The sequence below is a fragment of the Nothoprocta perdicaria genome, unplaced genomic scaffold (assembly GCF_003342845.1).
Source record: "Nothoprocta perdicaria isolate Ctin4 unplaced genomic scaffold, notPer1 scaffold_75, whole genome shotgun sequence".
Classification (NCBI taxonomy): domain Eukaryota; kingdom Metazoa; phylum Chordata; class Aves; order Tinamiformes; family Tinamidae; genus Nothoprocta; species Nothoprocta perdicaria.
Window position 1 is genome coordinate 456,303 of NW_020456032.1, and position 18,643 is coordinate 474,945.

The following is an 18,643-nucleotide window of genomic DNA, read 5'->3' on the forward strand; positions in this document are numbered from 1 at the left end:
CTGAAAAAAAAAAAATCATTATAATCCTTTCTTTTGTTTTTTAATCCAAGAAAAGTTTTGGCAGAAAATTTGCAACAGACTCTGCTGTGGTTAGAAGTTTTGCATGTGCCAAGCCTGACTTGACTTCATTTCTAAATTAAATCTGTGCTCTGACAACAGGAGGACATGGGAGTTGACATAGGTTCAGGTTCAATGTGTTTCCTAATATCATTCTCAGGGCTATCCGGAGTGACAAATACTCTTAAGATGTTTCAGAAAATTGCAACAGACAACTAGGCTTCAAACGGAAAAACTAGCAATCCTGAGTTTCGTGTCCACATATATCATTCCTGATGGGATGATTTCAAGAAGTTCTGTAATTCAGTTCAGCACCTACTTTTTGATAACTTGTCGAAAACCTCAAGATTGGAAAACAAGACTGAAATCTTACAAAGCCAAGCTCACAAGAGTTCGAGAGATAGAGAAAGGGAGAGAATCTAAACCATTCCTCTTCTACAAGCTCATCCCAGAGCAGCTTTCCCTGATGGAATTCATGTTCTGTTCTGTCCCTAATAAATAATATGCTTGTGATGTTACACAAGGAAGCAGTTGAGGACATCCAGAGCAGAGCTCTTCCAAAAAACRTCTCACAGCTCAGCTCTTGCTTGCATGTAAGCCTTGCTCTCAGCATAAAGGTGTCAAAACATTGCATCTTAATACCACTGTGAAGAGCCAGAAAGAGACATTAACCCTGCTCTTCCTTTGTGGTCAGGTGAGGAGGAGATATTGTTGGGCTTCAACTAACTTGGTTCTTGGAGGCTAGTCTTCCATCACTACCYGTAGAAGAATTCTACTTTTCTCAGACTTAAGTGTTTTGCATGAATAACTCCCTTCAGGACCAGCATGTGACTGCACTTCAAGCCAAGAGGACCAACTCTCTTGATTTAATGAAGAGTTAGAAAGGACCAAACTTGCCTTATGAGAACATCTTAGTTGTAGAAGTTAGGTCTACACTAGACCTTCAGACTTAAATTTCTAAATTAAATAAGGGAATTGGATTCTCATTTCCCTTGAGAACCTACAGGTTTTTCAAATCCTCCTAGTCATCTTGGCATTCTTTAGGCCTCTTCACCTCATCTCTATAACTGCATTTTAGCTACGGTGACTCACTCCACAGCAACATGAATGCAATGATCCTGTCCACTTGCTTTCAAGTTGAAGAACTGGAATATTCACTCTGACTAGTGAGAAAAAGGAGTTTTGAGCTTTTTTTTTTTKSYTTTTTTTTTYCTCTTTTAAAATCCCYCACAATACACTGCATGCAAATGACATGTAAATGAGACCTGACTTGTCTAATCACTCCCCTCTCCTTGGCAGCAGGAAGTTGTTTTCCAAATGGCCACACAGTGTTTCCAGGATCTCTGAGAGCTCTTATCCCTGCTGCTGATTGGTATCAACATGGTTCCAACTCTTCTATGGCCTCCAGTATCAGGTCTCCTCACAAAGAGCACTAACCCATAAAGACCWAGCAGATCATTAGCTAGTACATGGTTTATCAGCAGCCACTTGGTGTTTGACCATGCAGAAAGGCAACATGAATTACAGACCAAACATATAGCAAATGTTTTGATTTGAAGAGTTGATCTGTGGCAAGAATATAYTGGTAGGCTGGAAGGAAGCAATCTGAAAAGGGGGGTTTCCTTCCTTAGCTCCTGCCATCTGGCAAAGTGACGTGTAAGTCACTCTATACACAACACAGAGCAGGTTGAGATGGATCCCTCTTCATGTGGAACATCCATAGCTTTGTGCAGCTTCATTTCAGTCCCTTGCTCACTGGCAGCACATGGTGAGAAAAGCTCTAGGTCTTCCAGCACCACTGCAGGCTGCTAGCCCAAGGAAGCAGAGAGGACAGTCATCAAGAGTCACATCTCCCAACACTGATGTGAGGCAACATATTGCCCTTACTAAGACCAATAAACCATTGGCTCCTGTGGAGATCTAACCAGCACATCTAACTTCACTCTTGCACCAGATGAACAAGAAAAATACTAGATTTCTGTCCATAACTCAGTCTGTGGCCATGGTTTGTTGGACCTACAATGAGGTAGAATTCCATGAGCTCCACTTGCCTCTTCCTTTCCCTCCCACCTGCTTCAGAAGAGCGGTGGATCTGGAAACCATACTCCAACAAAGGTGGCTTTGCTTTTCCTTTAACCTGATGGGATTTCAAACTGATCAGCTGCAGAAACACTTTAACCCCATATGCAACCTGTCAGAAAACAAGGAAACGGCCGTGGGGCTCCCCAGGCGAGTAAGTGCCTAATTCTGCATGCAAACATGTTACACAACGCTATCAGCAGCTAACTATTAGCTGGCAAATGCCCTGTGCAAATCCCTTCCACTGCTTATTTTGACATTTTTCCCTGGCGGTGGCAGCAAGCGTGGCCCACCATGTGCAACCTAATACAGATCACAGCGTGCAAAAACCTCACTGCTTTGGAGCAGCCCTGAGAAAGATTTTCCTTTTCACTGGGACAGAAATACAGGCTCAAAATATAGAAAATAGTGGGAGGACATTACAGAGATCAATAGTAAAAAGTTAAATGTTAATAGCAATAGGATATTTAAATGATTATACTATGTCTTAACATTAAAACAAATCTAATTATCACAGCGAGAAGGGAATGACTAAGCTTTCACCCATGAATAATACCACAGCTACTTTTACTGCTGCCTAGAGGGCAGGCAACATCCACTGAATTGCATTTGAGACTGTCTTAAAGGATTTAGTAGGAGACTAGAAAACAGATGCAACTGGATATCAATGTATAAAGAGAGTCTCAAAGAATCAAATCATGTTCAGCTTGAGATGATGTATTTGAAATAAAGCTTGAAACTGAGGTTCTATATATTTCTATATAAATCTATATATAATAAGGTTCTATGTAAGTTGATATTTCCATATAGATCTATATATAATAAGTTTCTATTTAAATTGATACCTTTAGCTCAGCATGGCCCTTTAAAAATTTTTCATTTGGACTGAAAAGAAAAAACATTGTCATATCAGAATAAAGCGCATATAGGCCTCGCTATCTCGCAGGCTCACCTGAGCCCTGCAGGCAGTTTCACAAGTGAGGCCCCTTCAGGGAGATTTCCTGATAAACAGACTTGAAGCTGTCAACCCGATAGTTTCTTCTGCTTTCCATTTGTTTGTGATCCATTCTCTACAACAAACCGCATAAGAGCATTAAGAAATAAGTGTTGCCAAGTTTCTTGGCCATTGCAGCTGCCACTGCCTCACTAGCACGTATGATACATCTGCTCCTAGTCTAGATTAGAGCTGCCTTGCCCTGCTTAGGCTGGATCCCAAGTGCGGAACATGTTGGTCCTGATGCAACCACTCCAAAATGCTTTTGAGTATTTATGCTCAATGCAAGGTTTCTTTAGGAAGTCTCTTGCTATCTCCATACACAGCATTAAGCCAAATGAGTCTTTCCTCCTGCTTGGAAATGATATACAGGTGCTACCACAGGAGACATCGTTAACATTACTCAGGCTCTCCGACTCACAAATGTTGCTGCTTTTTTGAAGCTTTCAGCCTTTCCCGAGACAGGATGCAGCAGCAGGTCAGCACTGTTCAAGGCTTCCCTTTGCTATTGCCTTCCTCATCTACTGTGAGCAGAGGAACCTGCTTCCTCCCACCTCAGTGCTCAGGGAGTCCCTGCCAGCCTTGCACGCTGCAACCCGAGACCGTTCTGCAGGCAGCAGCTCAGCCTTTACCACTCTCACRGGCTCCATTAATCATCTCTTCCCCAAATCCTCAGTTTTCCTCTCAGCCTCCTGGCCAGCGTTCAGACATCCTGTCCTCTGCACCCCTTCTGGGTGYTTGGCCTTTCGCTCACATCCAGACTCCTTCACACCATGCATATCTGACCCCATTGACTAAGCAGAATTTACTAAACCATAATACACTGGGATGAACAGCAGCTCTTTTCCTACTCAGATATCCTTCTAGGAACAATCTCACATGATCATACGTGGTGGGAATGATGCTCTTCTCGCCAGCACTGAGGACCAAATGATAGTCTTACACAGTAAAACACCCCAGAGGTTTGACAGTGTGGTTGTAACCATATCAAAACAGTAAGACAGCTTCCTCTCAGCGACCTGTGCAATGCAGTATCTGCTAAACTGCAGGTGGAAACCAGTTCTCAGGAAATCAAGATTATGGATAGCTCAGGTACGGCCTGGCACAATCGGCTTGAACACCTCTACCAGATAGAGGCACCGTTCATCCTTTTCCTTGAAAACAGAGGAGACACAACCTTCATCATCCACTTGGGAAGGGAAGCTTAGCTCTTGGAAAGTCCTGGGGGTGTGAATGGTATCACCCAGGTCCCCTGCCCTCTCCACAGCCACACAAATTCAGGGCAGGCAGACAAAACACTGGACCAGCGGAGCAGAAATAAGAAACAGAGAAAGACAGAAGAGATTACAAGAAAATGTGATCCTCTCCGGGGGAATTCTCAACTTTTCCACCAAAAAGGGAAAACTGCATCCCTGAGTGCTTTGAACTTAATGAAGCATGTTATTTTCAACTTTTATAGATGAAAATGTCATTAAAAGCAAACATATTTCTGGGGGAAAAAAAAGCCTTGAATTTCCTCCAAAAAGTTTGGCCTCTTTTATATGCCTTGTCTACTTCAATCAGAAGAGTCAGAAATAATACAAAAAAAAAATTACAAACATTTTGGGCACCTTCTTCCTTGCCACACTCATTCTAGCCATGTTACTTTCAAATAGATATCGTTATTTCTTTCCATTTACAAATCCATCTGGTGCTACCTGCATAAAATTGCCTTCATGTAATTGAKAATCAGGCCTTCTTCTGCCAGAATTTCCATCTGACGTCTGTTTGAAGAGGCGGTGCATGGAAACCTAATACGAGGCAGAGGGCTCTGTACCCACTCAGGCACAACAACAATAGGTCAAAATCCATATTCATAAATTGAACTAACCTGAAAGCTCTGTATGGGCAAGGAAGTTGTTTTCTTCTGGGAATAGTTTTATTAGTCCTAAGAACTATAGGAAAAGTTGCAGGACAGTAATTTGAAATCAATCTTATTAGAAAGCTTTCACGCCAGCTAGGATGTTCATGCACAAAGTAGCCTGTAGTAAATGATCATCTGGTTCCAAGCTTTGAATTACAGGAGTATAAAGTTAGGCTCTGACTCCATCTCTGGACATTCAGGCACTCTGCACCAGAAACACATGAAGCTCAGAAATGCAATTTTTCTGTGACAGAAGAAATCAGGTTTCTTTTAACATGGGATTTAAAGTTGGATTTAGGAGACATGCTGTGAACATGTTTGCTCAGACCGTTGGTCCATCTGATAATCTTCCATCACTTCTGAGGAAGTATCTGCTGAAGTAACCATCTAACAACTTTATCCACATGGACTTTGCTGCCTCCTTGCTCCCTCTAATCACTTGCACTGTTAAAAGTGGCTCTTCAGAGCTCACAACTCCTTGAATTTCCTCCAAGCAAAAACATACAAACCTCCTAGATTAGGGAAATCTAACTCAATTGGAATGCTAAAAAAGCCTATTTTGGATAAATAAGAAAAAGGCGGAGGGGGGGCATAACCAACACTCTCCCTAAGTCTAATTTTCTTGGTGCTAATTCCAGAATCCATCCTAGCAACATTATTATAGGGTCTCCAAAGAGGATGAAAGATARAGGCTCTAACTCTACTTCATAAATYTGTTGTGGAAGGAAGAGCTRAAGTCCAYCTCTAGACTCTACCACAGCAAGTGTTTCCAGGTATTACCTCCCTTTAGCTTCCACGTCTTGGGCACTGCAGAAGTAGAATTCAAAGTCTGATTACCTAATAATGAAAAGCATCCCCAGGAGCTGTTTAGGCCACGGACACACTTGGACTGTTAGATGTTCTACAGGGAAGAGGATCCCATTTTCAGTCTTCACAGGCTACCGTTTGCCCCCAATCGTACAGCATAATCATCAACCATCATCTGGCAACCAGAAGACAAAGAGTCAGAGCAGATGTGGGAGAAGAACAAAGGAATTGGGCAAGAGAGAGTGAAGGGTTTGGTATCTGCTGGGCAGCCAGGAACGGCTGTTCTTCTACCTGAACATGGGGCAAGGAGCTCATCCTGAGGAAAGAAGCTGATTCTGGCAGGCTTGGACACCTGTCGCCCAGTAAGCAGAATTAGATTTATGGTTTCTGAACTGTTCATAACAAAGGGATCCTAAGAAAGGGGAGGACATGAGGGAACAGCAATTACACTACTGTATTAAATAGAATAATATTAAATACAATAGTCGTGTTTGTGCTTMGGGAGCATGGAAGGCCTTGTAATTCATTGGCTGAGATTTTGGCTTTCTTGTGGAAAAGCTCTGAAATTGAGGTCAGTCATGCTCAATGGCAGCACAGGAAAACCCAGTTCCTGGCATGGGGGGCTCCAAACCAGAGCTTTAACATTATTGACTCTAATCGCTGCCTATCTGGAGTAGTCTTGATGGATTTATTCCAAGCACTAGGTTTGATTCCCAAATTGTGCCCACCAATTTTTCATGGAGGCCAGGGGAGCTTTGCCAATCTCCACTAACTCTATGTTTGCAAGGATTTTTGATAGGGAAAAAAACAGAGATTTTTCAGAGGTCAGCGTGTTTAATGCTCACTAAATCCCTTCAGATTTTTAAAAGAAGCACTAAATTAGGAGAATGAAAAAGAGAGAGATGAGGCAGACAGGTTTCAAGGGTCCATTCATGAGACTCTGCTTTAGAAGAGCGATTGCAGCCAGAACAAAAAGCACATGTATGGCCAGGCAGTATAATTCCATACATACAGTGAAGTAATATTTATTTTATAACTTTCATAAGCAGAAAAAAATCCAAGGAATGCTTCAAGAGAGAGAGAAAAAAAGTCCTGAAGTTAATAGGGAAATTCAACTTCTCCCTGCCTTCGATCAGGCTTTAAAACAATATATGCAGCAAAGGGGTATCCAGCTCCACCCTTGAGGGGGCTTTTTCTGACATGAAAACATTACTACCTTGCTAAAAGCATGTCATGGTTAGAAAGAGTTGGACATACAGTGCTTTTTTCAACCATTTTTCTTTGCAGATGAACTAGCAAATTCTTTGTCTGGGCATCCTGACATGCACCAAGCTTTACTCCAGGCACAGCAGAGATCAGGGATTGCTGTACATGCTTTTCCAGAAGCGTGTGTGTGGGGAGGGGGGAAGCAGTTGAAGAGTGTCATTCTTTTTAAAAAGGGGTCAACAACAGGCCAACAACAGAAGAAAATAGGTCACGTCATCTTAATTGGGAAATCATGAATTTTGAGCTGTCCTCATCCTGGTAACACAGCAAGGATCTTTGTTCCRAGGGTTAGGCAAAAGCCAGTGCTGTTAGCCAGAATAATTTTTCAGGCAAACTCTCATTGAATAAATCTTTTACACTGAAGGGAACATTTTTCAGTACTCTGTTTTTTAACACCATTAACTTTAACTGTCAAGCCTGACAAGTACAGAAAACTGTTTTCTTACAAAAGTTAACATATAAAACATTTTCCACTAGAAGGAGTTTTGCTTACTACACAGTGTCTCCCCATTTTGCCATTTAACTCTAATTGCTCTTTTTGCCCCCATCTCAAATGTTTTTTTTCCCCCATCCAGGACCTGGACTTTAAAGAGTCCGAGCAGACAGCCGTTAATGTTTGYTCAGAGCAGCTCTGCAACACGGAGGTATTGTAATGCACTAATTATATTTAAGAGAAGCATCTGTGAGTAACCATGACTTGCTAATCACATTCATTCCCACACTCCTGCTTTTTTTTTTTTTTTTTTCTCTCCTTACTATTTCCAGGCATGCAGATGAATTCTTGCAAATATTTGAGAGATTAAAACCACGTTGGGGCTTTCAGAGCCAAATCATGCCATGAATGAACCACCACATCAGGATGTGCAGAGTGTAGGAGCGCTGGTCCACTGGGACACCAGCTCTCCTGATTCACCTCTCCTGATTCCACTTTCACCCTGTGTCTAAGGTGCCTCCTTTGATGGAAGCACCAGGATCATGAGAGACCAGTTTGGGTTGTTGGGCAACAGGTCCCCTTTGCACAGACGGATCTTAGCAGCCCACGTAGGTGCACTTGGGAAACCTCAGTGATTTAAGGCTAGTAACTGGGTTTTGCAGCATCCCTGCTCGCAGGGTTCCTGTTGACTTACCTCCGTGGGTTTTGGAGCTGAGTTAAGTGCTTGCACAAATGCTTTGGAGATCTCCCAGGAGGCAGGAAGGCCAAGGCCATTTGTCACAGTGTCCACACTTCTGGCCAAGCAGGTGAGGCAACCACAAGGAAGCTCGAAGGGGAATTAATCTGCATCTAGAATACTGGAATTAAATAAGTTTTTCCCCCCCAAAAAAAAAAAAAAAAACCAGTTCTGGTTCATTAATTCTTCCTCCCGACCCTCATCTAAGCTGGTGAGAAACAAATAAATCTCTTTTGCTTCTGTATCAGCTTATTTTGATGAAACAGCCTCTTGTGCTGCACAGCAACACGAGGGCAATCTGAGCTGGTTGCATTCATGGTATCGGAAGTGCTCAGATTAGCTGATTACAAAGCCAGGAGAGATCGGTGCCCTTTCACTACTGACCCCTTGGATAACCCCACTGTAAGGCTTCCAGAATTGACTCCTTTTCACACTAGGGGAGATTATTTAGGAAAAGATAAACATGTACAAATTTCCAAAGACRGAGAAAGCATCACATTTCTTGGTGTGTTGTTGTGAGCTGTGAATTGCTCTCACTGTCGAAAGAACATGCTCTGTTTCCAGACCAGGCTTATCTATCTTCCCTATCTTTCTGGCAGATTTTATTACACTTTCGCCTGCTGCACTGAAGTTTCCTTCTTACCGATTTCGGTTTTCTGTCCAGCAGATCTCCCCTTACCTTGCTCTTTGTTAGACTGTGCAATCCAAACTCAGGCTCTCGCAGGAAGGTACGGTTTGCAATCATTTTATCACACTTAAAACCTTTTTCTCAGTTCTCYCTTTCAGCATTTTCTTCAAAATGCTGAAGTCAAAACTGGAAACTGCATCAACTACTTGCCTCAAAGTGCTTCTTTTTACAAAGCCAAGTAAATGGCTTTATAAAGCACATTTATCCCTAAGGACAAACCACACTCACACCTAAGGGTACCTAAATGGATTTCCCACGGCCTCACACTTCTGTATTCCTCATTCCTCAACAYGTAGCTCTGCTCAGGTCCTACTAAAACATATATTGCCTATTTTCATCCAGGTTACTAATGTGATCTAAATCACTATGTACTGGTTATATGTCCTTCTAATCATCTCTTCTTCAAATTTTGACCCCTCTCAAAGCTAGATCAGAGATGATTTTAGAGGATTTTCTAGGGGGTTCTCACAGGACACAACTGGAAAGCTTCTCCTCACTGACAAAGTCCCCCTTAATACGCAAGATGATGGCAGCTTTCTAACCATTTCAGAGGTGCCTAACTGTTTTTCTATCATTTTAAGTACATAAACTCATAACCAAGGAAAATAGTTTCATAGGATTATGGAATAAAACTGCTTGGAATGACCTCAGGAGGTCATCTGGTCCAACCTACTGCTCAGAGGACAAGCACAGACCTGGTTACTCAGCAATCTCCAGGAGTTTATCATATCCTCACTATTACATTTATCAACAAAACTTWTAATCATCTTGAAAAAAATGTATATACATACACAAAATAGATAAAAACTATGATCTATAAACTCCTGTTGCCTTATATTGTTTGCATTAATCTTTATAATTTTTTTTTTATTAATTACTTGTCCTATCAGTGATTCTATTGTTTCAGCCAAGGTTAACATCAGCCAGAAACATCTGTAGTTACACAGTTATGTGGCCAACCTTGCTTACTCCTGAAGAAATTAATTCTTCCATGCAACTGTAACTTGCTGGCACTCATTAGCTCTCATTAAGAGCTGCTGTTGAATATTCTYCTTTTCTGAAGTCAGAAAGCAAGGTGTTTTATTGCCACAGGACATTACCACACAGTCTTGCTTTTCTCCATAAGACAGACAAATATTTACTGAAGTCTTTAAAATTCTGCTCAATATTACTAACAACCCTATCATTTTCATGTAGTGCTGATGTATAGTAAACATAATTATATCACTCAAGAAAAAGAACTGCATTTCTACAGGGATTTCATTTTGAAAAGCCATATGTTGGAGCCTTTTGCTACAAATACTAAAAATGTGCTCAGAATTTCTAAAATTACGCTTGAAAATATCCAGACACAGAAACAATCACATCTGACATAGAAGAAATTCTATATTAGGCCTCATTTTTTACAGTTCAAGAGGAACTGATGACAGAATGTAAAAATATAGTAGCAGCTTAGGTACAAGAGACTGATTTGATTACATTTGTTATGTGCAAATAGAATAAAGTCCGAATGAGTAATGTATCTACTTGATGATTTTAAAATGCCAGCTTAACAAAGCTGAAAATAATTATGAAGCAAAACATTCAGAATAAAGAATTTAAGCAGAAACCTGTGCATGATAATCAGGAACTGTTCAAGAACATTTTACTAGTTCCCCAGAAGAACCACAATCCCACAGAAGAACAAGAAGGCAGCTCTGGCTTGGAGGGGAAAGCAAAGTTATAAAAAGATAAAAAAAAAAAAGTATATGGGAGTAATATAGTAGTATTTCTCTGTGGAAGAGAAGAAGCATTAATGGCAGTGAATATACATTAACAGTGAGGAACTCCACAAATTGGTAAGTGACGTAAGCGCGTATCTGTGATGCACAGCTTGAAAGAGAATAAATGTATTAGGGACAAAAGAGGTGTTACTGCAGGTATTGTCTTCTCTGTGCTTGAAGTTCAAGCCTTCACAGCAAATGTGCATCAAGAGAAGCCTTCTGCCAGCAGCACATGTCCAGCTCCTGCTCCACAGCTAGCTAACCATGGCAGTGCTCCCGCACCAGAGCCACTGCTTGGGGTTCCTACATAGACTTTACCTAAGAACACAAATGTCATTCCAAATGGGGTCGAAGACCAGGCATTTCCTCAGYTGCCCACTCTCCCAGATTGTGTTGGCCAGGAGAGGGCAACAAGCTGGCAGGAACAGGAGCAGGAGAGGACTCGGAACGGAAAGAGAAGGGAGGCACCACAATTGAGGCCAGGCAGGGCACATAGGCTTTCCTGTGTGTCCTCTCCAATGCTGGGTATACAGGTTGTCCCATTTTAACATGATGACAGCCAAAAGACGCAGCAAAAACTGCKCTTGGTAGATACAGCAAGTCACATATTTACAGGAGACTTGAAGGTCACTGTTCCTGCAAGAGCGCCTGCTTTGCTCAGCAAGGATTTCAAGGAAGGACCTGCAAGGGTTAAACTCCCGCCCRTCTCCTCCTCTTTCGAACTGCCTTCTGTGCCCCACTCCAGGAAAAGGATCCTTGGGAAAGGATCTGCATTCAATACGCACCAAGAGAGGCTCTGGCCTGGGCTTTTTAATAAAGAGCAATTCCTCTGCATTCTCAGGTGTCCCTTAAAACTGAGCCCTGATATTTCGGCTGCATTATTACCTTRGGCTGTGGATGTCTTCAGCCTTAGAAAAGTCCTTTGCTCTGCAGGTATGCTTTGCCCCTGCAGTGCCGAACAGTTTCTCTCTGTTAAGAAAAACCTCCCTAGAGAAATCGGTACTTGGAGCCAATTAATGGACGTTTTYCCCCCTTCTGTCTTGCCAGTTTTTCTTGGCAAGAGCATGCAGGCCCCACGGCCGAGACACTGGTCATTACAGCGGGCCATTTAAAGAATGCAATTGGGGAAGTAGCACGTGTAACCTCAGCAAAAAGGAAAATCCTGAAACTTTGCTAGCGTTACTTTTCTTTAACCTGCACAGCACTCGACGATGGACTTCATGAGTTGCTTTGAAGTTCCAATAATCAGCTTGTGGGTACAGGATCTGCCTGGCATCTGATGATGAGCACAATCTCYGTAATTAAAATCTAGGGAGAAATGTGTTCTTACAACTCTATAAAACTGAGGGTGAAGAGCTGGCTGCAACAACCCAGTACAATCTCTGAAACCGGGGGCAGTCCGAGGTGACTGCTTAACACGGGGTCTTCAGCAGCCACCTGAGATCYGTCTGACTGACTTAAGGATTGATTTAAATTCTCAAAGTTATTGCTTTCAAAAATTCCCTCTGTGCTGATAGCAGATTGAAGGAAGAGGCAGGTATTTAGGTCCGGCTTAAATTTAAATGCCGGACTTAGATTCRAGAGATTATTTGGGGGTTCATCTTCATTTGGGTTTTCACAGATCCTTTCAGACATGATAGTCTGACTTTTCGCACACTACAGGTCATACAGTGATAAAAACCGTCTGTTTGGAGCCTCTTAAGTTCTGTTTGCTCTGCAGAGTTTTTCCGAGGAAGACACGCATTCTTGATTTGAAGAGATCATGCCATGGAGAATCCATCACAAGCCCCAGCAAACTGCCCCAGAGGTTAATGACTTCCACTCTTAAAAATCTGCACCTTATTTCCAATTTGATTTTTTCTGGCTTCAGTTTCCAGCCATTGGACCTTGTCATGCTTTTGAGTGCTCAATTAAAGGATGCTAAGGCAACAGATACTGTTTCCCTCTGCCAGTGCTTCAACACAGACATCTCAGGAGCCAGTTCCCATGAGATTTTTGGCAGGATCAGAGATACCAACAATATCTTTTCTGTCTGTCTTCAAATCCGACTTGAAAGTCAAATAAAATGGTTATGGTAATTATTTCTTTAAGAATTAACAGTTCTTGAGAGCTGCTTGGAAAAATTCTGCTGAAGCTTTTTCTATCTGAATTCACCGCTTTCTCCCAGCAAAACATTTCCTCAGGAGAGTTTGGTTTCAACGAACTGCAGGAGSAGGACTTTGTTCTACCATGTGAGCTGAGCTGCTTCAGCTCCTCAATGGCCCCAAAGTCCAGAGAGTCACAGAATTTATACCAGGACCTCCTGTGCAACAAAGCAAGCCCTGCTCCATCTCCGGGCAAAATCAGAAACCCTGCAGGGACACTAATGGAAACAGACACCCTTAGTAWCACAGAAGTGCCATCCCCAAGCTGGAAATAAAGCCAAACACCTCCAACGAGACTTGTGAATTTTCCTCCTCCCAACTCCCTCCTAACTCTCCCAGGGAGTAAATTGAATTTTTGACAAGCAATTGGCAAAAGACCCTATACAATCAAAAAATATCATCTAGCATTGCACCGTGATGCACAAGGACAGCCATCCTTCTTGGTTACAGTCCCATACCTGTTTAGTACCTGTCCAAACGAAGCTTTGGAGATGCTTCCATAAGTAGGACATTTTTCTTAYCTACCTCCACAAAGCCATAAAGAACTTCTACACATCAACAACAACAGAAAAGTCATCTAAGAGTAGCTGGTCTCATGAATTCAGACATTCTGAATTTGAACGGGTGGAGCAGTCTGAACAATTGCTTTCAAGRGAACTTTGGACAGAGGGGTGGGTGAAAAGGACTCATGATGGAGGCAGACTGGAGTTCCTGGCACCGCTCCGGCACGTAAGATATGACTTCGTGGCTGCTCTAACTCACTGTGCACGAGGCAGCTGTGAGGATGAGCGATGCCTCCTGCAGAACGGCACTTGCCGGCTTGAGGCAACGGTACCATATTCTGCCATTGAATTAATTTGCCATATGACAGGCAGAAAACGTGCTTGAAAATGCCTGGAGCCCTGTGATTTTGCCTTGGTTTCACAAGGGCTGTTTCCTCTGTGTATGCAGCCTCCATTACAAGTAGTGGAGGGGAAAAAAGAGCCAGYTAGGTTTGCCTCCTGTGCAAACATTTATTTGCAGATGCCTCTCRGTGAAAGGTCATTGTGGGTTCCCATTGCTATAGCTTGAACCACTGCTTCCCCCATAACTTCTCCTATGAGCCAGAAGGTCCAGGATACACCTCAAATATCTCGACTGAGGAGCAAGAGCATTCATAAGGTTTGAGAGCCAAGAGACAGACAGGGATAAATATCACAGCAAGTCCTGCAGGTCTGTCCAATTCAGCTACAGACACTTTTCGTCATAGTAATGGTCAAAAAGGTCTATTCTTGACTATAAAACACTTTAAATGTTCGGTCTTTGGGGACAACCCAGTGCTGGTCATCTACTGTATGTTGTTGTATACTGCTCCCAAATCAGATATCTTTTACCAATCTGCCTAAAGCTCATGAACAACAACGACAACAATCAGACAGTGGGTGGTCAGGCTCATTTCTYGCATTCTTCACATCCTTATTCCCTAAGATTCCTGTTACTGAACCTATTTTTGACCCCAAAATCCAGGCGAACTTAATCTTCCTATTGCCATAAGGAAACAGTGATAGCTTTCATTGAATCTGCCCATCTCAGATTTATTGTACCCAGATGGATGAATCTGGGCTGAGTTTTCTATTACAAAATATCTTTATTTTATCATGCAGGTGAGAGAAGTCAGACAGTTCCTGAAGTCTGTTCAGCCCAGCCATCTGACACTGGTCTGTGGCTAATGATGTTTTTCCTTGCTAAAGGAAACTGGAGGAGCTACACAGGCCCTAAAGTAGGAAAGTAAAGTAGGAAAGTATGAAAACTCACAAGCCATGTGTTGCTTAAAAGCACACGCTTAAGCCTCATTCAAATGATGAGAAATTAAGGTTTTAATTCCAAGAGGCACTTACAGGGCTTTTTTTTTTTTTTTTAATATATGTACATAAATACCTGACTACATGTAAGATGCATAAATCCCCTTTAAAGTACGTGCTTGGATATTTTGTTGAGTCTCCATACCTACCTGCTACAAAACACCATTGCCTTATTGGAAATACTATCAGTGACCATGACTTAATAAAATGCAGTTGCATTGCTAGGAAATGCCAGTGTTATCTAATTAAAATGCCCATGGTGCCTGTGATAAAGTTAGCCACTGGAGTGTGTGAATTTAGCTCAGTTGTCAGATGTTTGCCCACTGCAAGGGGAAAGGGGTGAGCTGAGCAGCTCACCTGGGGCATCTGGGTGCTCCTCTTCCCACAAAACTTGCTCTGAGGATATTTAAAAATAAATTTACAAGTAACTTTTCTGTAGGTTGGGCAAGGCAGAAGTGCATTGGCAGGTTAACCTCTTCATGCCTGAAGAGCCACAGCCACAGGTGGCCAACACTAGAGCTCATGAAGGACACGTTTCTCCAAAAGCAGTGATTTGACAGAAACGTATATTTTGGGTGTGAATACCTCCTATGAGGACTACAGACAAGTGATCACTCGGGGGACRTTTAAGATTCTCAACCAACTAATTATGCTGCTAAGGATACCCAAACCAATAAGAAGCACAGAAACCTCATACAATCCACAGGAAGGATGCGTTCCTAGGTGGAGGCTGAACACAAACATTTCAATGCACTTCAGAATATGAGACCAGGCTTTCACACTCCCACCTCATAGGTTATGTTTTCCACAAGTTCCTCTGCATATTCAGCCTGATTAACTTTGATGCTAGACTGAGACAACCAACAATTTTAGCAATAATTTTTCAGTGGGCGAGATCTGCAAATAAGCACACAACATTGAAGTGTAAATACAAGTGACACACGGGCAACCTTACAAAAATAAACGAAACTCCCATCTGCATCAGCAGAGAAGCAGTCTTAGAGGCAAACCTACAGCTAAAACTCATTAATTGTCCTGATCTCTCCAACTGGCATTATTGTGCAGACAAGAACCATTTCCTTAAAGGCTCAATTTTTAGAGATTATTGGAAAAGATGATGCATGTTGGAAAAGGTGATGCATTGGAAAAGGTGATGAAGACACCTGCATATCTTGTAAATGCACCCCTTCCTGCCTTTCAACCTGAATGAAGACATGAGCCAAGCTTATTCTGCACTAAACTGAAAAACAACCACATTGCAAGTCTCCCGATGTTTGCCGATCATTACGTTCCCACTTGCACGAGAACCTGAGCTTTCGTCCCCAGACGAAACTCAGCATCTGCTAGGGGAAATGCAGAACATCGGCAGCAAGCGAGAAGCACCCAGCATGACCGCTTCCCTTTTTCCACATTAATCCCCCTCCTGCATTTTTCCTCTGTRGATGGTATTAAATTATTTTTAAAGCTCGCTTTTCTTCCGTTTCTCTTGCCGACACTCTCCACTGGAGGCAAACGCCGGTGTGCGCAGGCTGCCCGCGTGAAAGCTGATTTAACGAATCCCCCTTTCCCCAGCCTGTTGTTTTCTCGGTGCAGCTCTCCTGCAACCCAAAGGAGCTGCCCTCTTCTCGCAGCGTGGGGCTTGCAGGGAGCTCTGCCTTCAGAGCACAGGGCTTTGCCCTCATACTTTAATTCAGAAACACTAAAAATGATTTGGGGAACTAGGACAGCTGCTGGAGATGGTAATTTATGGGAGTTTATGAAATGTTTACTAAAAGCGTTGCATTCCCCAGAGATGTTTTAAATCATAGGAAAGGATATAATTCCAGGGTTTGCTCATGTAAATTGTTTCCTCCCCACCTTTTTTTTTCTTTAATTCCTTTGGCTGATGCAAAGGATTAGAAGCAGTGGAATGTGGAACGCATGCAGACGAGCCTTCAATAATCCGTTTTTCCCCTGACGAGCACATCATCAGGCTTGCTGCCAGAGAGCTCAGAGGCTGGAAACGGTGGCCTTGAGAGACATGAGCTGACAGCAAYATAAAATGTCAGGAAAAGGGGTCAGTTTCTACGTTTTGCTCTCCGACTGCCCTGGGGGACAAGGGATACTTCCACTCTATCCACGGGAGCGGATGGACATCTCATGGGAGCACATTGGAGAAGTGTGAGCCTGCAGGGATGGGCACAGGTGGAAGGTTGAACAGGAYTGAACTTTCTGGACAAACATACTTAGCGGAAAAGAAAAATGCTGGAGTGTAGAGTGAAGCTGAGCTTCCAGCTCGCATCACTTGTGGCACTGGGGCCATATGGGCTCTGCTGCCCTGGACAGCTCCAGCGGGTCCTAACCATGACCAACACCAGCCTGCTCTCTCCAGCACCCATTTGTGGTCAAACCAGGACCAAGCACTGTGATTTCAGCAAAATTATTTTAATCTATCCAAGAGCAGAATCACCCTAATATCTACCAGAACTAAGAAGCAGGAGGGAATATGGTTTCTGATGACATCTATTTTCATGCCAGGGGAGGGAGAGGCATGAGAGCATCAAATCTCAGAAACAGCAAATTGAGAGAGAAGAGGGGGGAAAAAAAAATGGAGTTTTGGGGGCAGGGGGAGACTGAAATGTTTAATTTGAATGCATAACCTGAACCAGCTGGGTTTCATGAGAGGTTTGCCCTATACGAGGCAAGATTCCTGCAGCGACAAGGTCTACATTCTTCCAGAAGCACTACATTTGGAGCAGTATACCATGGACTCAATGCTTTCCATGCCCCCAGCTCTAAGCAAGTCCCACCAAAGAGATAGGCCAATGACTTGTCCAGGTCCAGGACACYGCCATGGCTTCCAAGGCTGTCCATGATCCAGCAAGGCACGGAGCCAGGCCTCTAAGGGATGCTCAAGCCCATAGACTGCCAGGCAAACTCAGGTTATCGCAGACACTACTGCTGCTACCAAGAAGGTCACCAGCACTGAGGATCTCCACCATCCCAGGAATTAACTTGCGGTCAAAAATACTTTGTTGGTATTTCCATAGAATGTCAAATTTTGATCGAAATTGAACATTTAAAGGAACCCTGCAGACACAGTTTCCCCTAAACCAGGACAATCACCTGATAAGCAACATCTATGGCACGTTGTCAACCTCCTCCTAACACGATTGGTGCCACCAGGTGGTTTGATATTGCCCATTTCTGTGCAATCACAAGCTTTCCTGACCATTTATGATGATATGAGACACCCCATCACCACCAGAGTGCACCTCATCTGCATGTTGCTTTGAAGTTGAGCAGCACACCAAAGCAGCTGCCCATCTGCTGGCGCTTTCACAACACACTGTGCACGGATAGCCCTTGTTTTTCTTTACTGTATCACTCATATATGAACTTTTTACGTCCCTCTTCCCTAACAACAAAAAGACTGAGCCAATCTATTGATGGCTTGCTACTAATTCAACAAAACAATAACATGTGTGCAGATTTGTACTTCCAGTAATCAATACTTATTCATAGATGAAAAGAAGGAGCAATCTTCCAGGTACATATGTTTAGTGTCAATTCATGACTAGAAACTAAATATACCTTCCATGACTCCAAATCCTCCAACAAAGAGCTCCTGTTCACTTGAGATGCACAACCAGGGTCAGGTAAAGGTTATGAGTTATCCCTATCTCAAGGTTACTTACACAGAGCATAAACTCTAGGATCAAGTTGCAAAGACTGAAGCAATTGCTCACTCAAAGTCAATCACTTTAAATGGAGGCCAAGTAAAAGCAGAGGCCCTTGGCTCCTGCTTAGCATGAGCCAGCTCAGCTGCTTTACCAGCCTTCTGTCTCCAGGGAATGAGACATTAGACAACAACAAGTCTTCTATTGCAGGACCAGTGAACCAAATTTCAAATCTGATGGGTTTTTTTTTTTTTTTTTTTTTTTTGGTGCGGT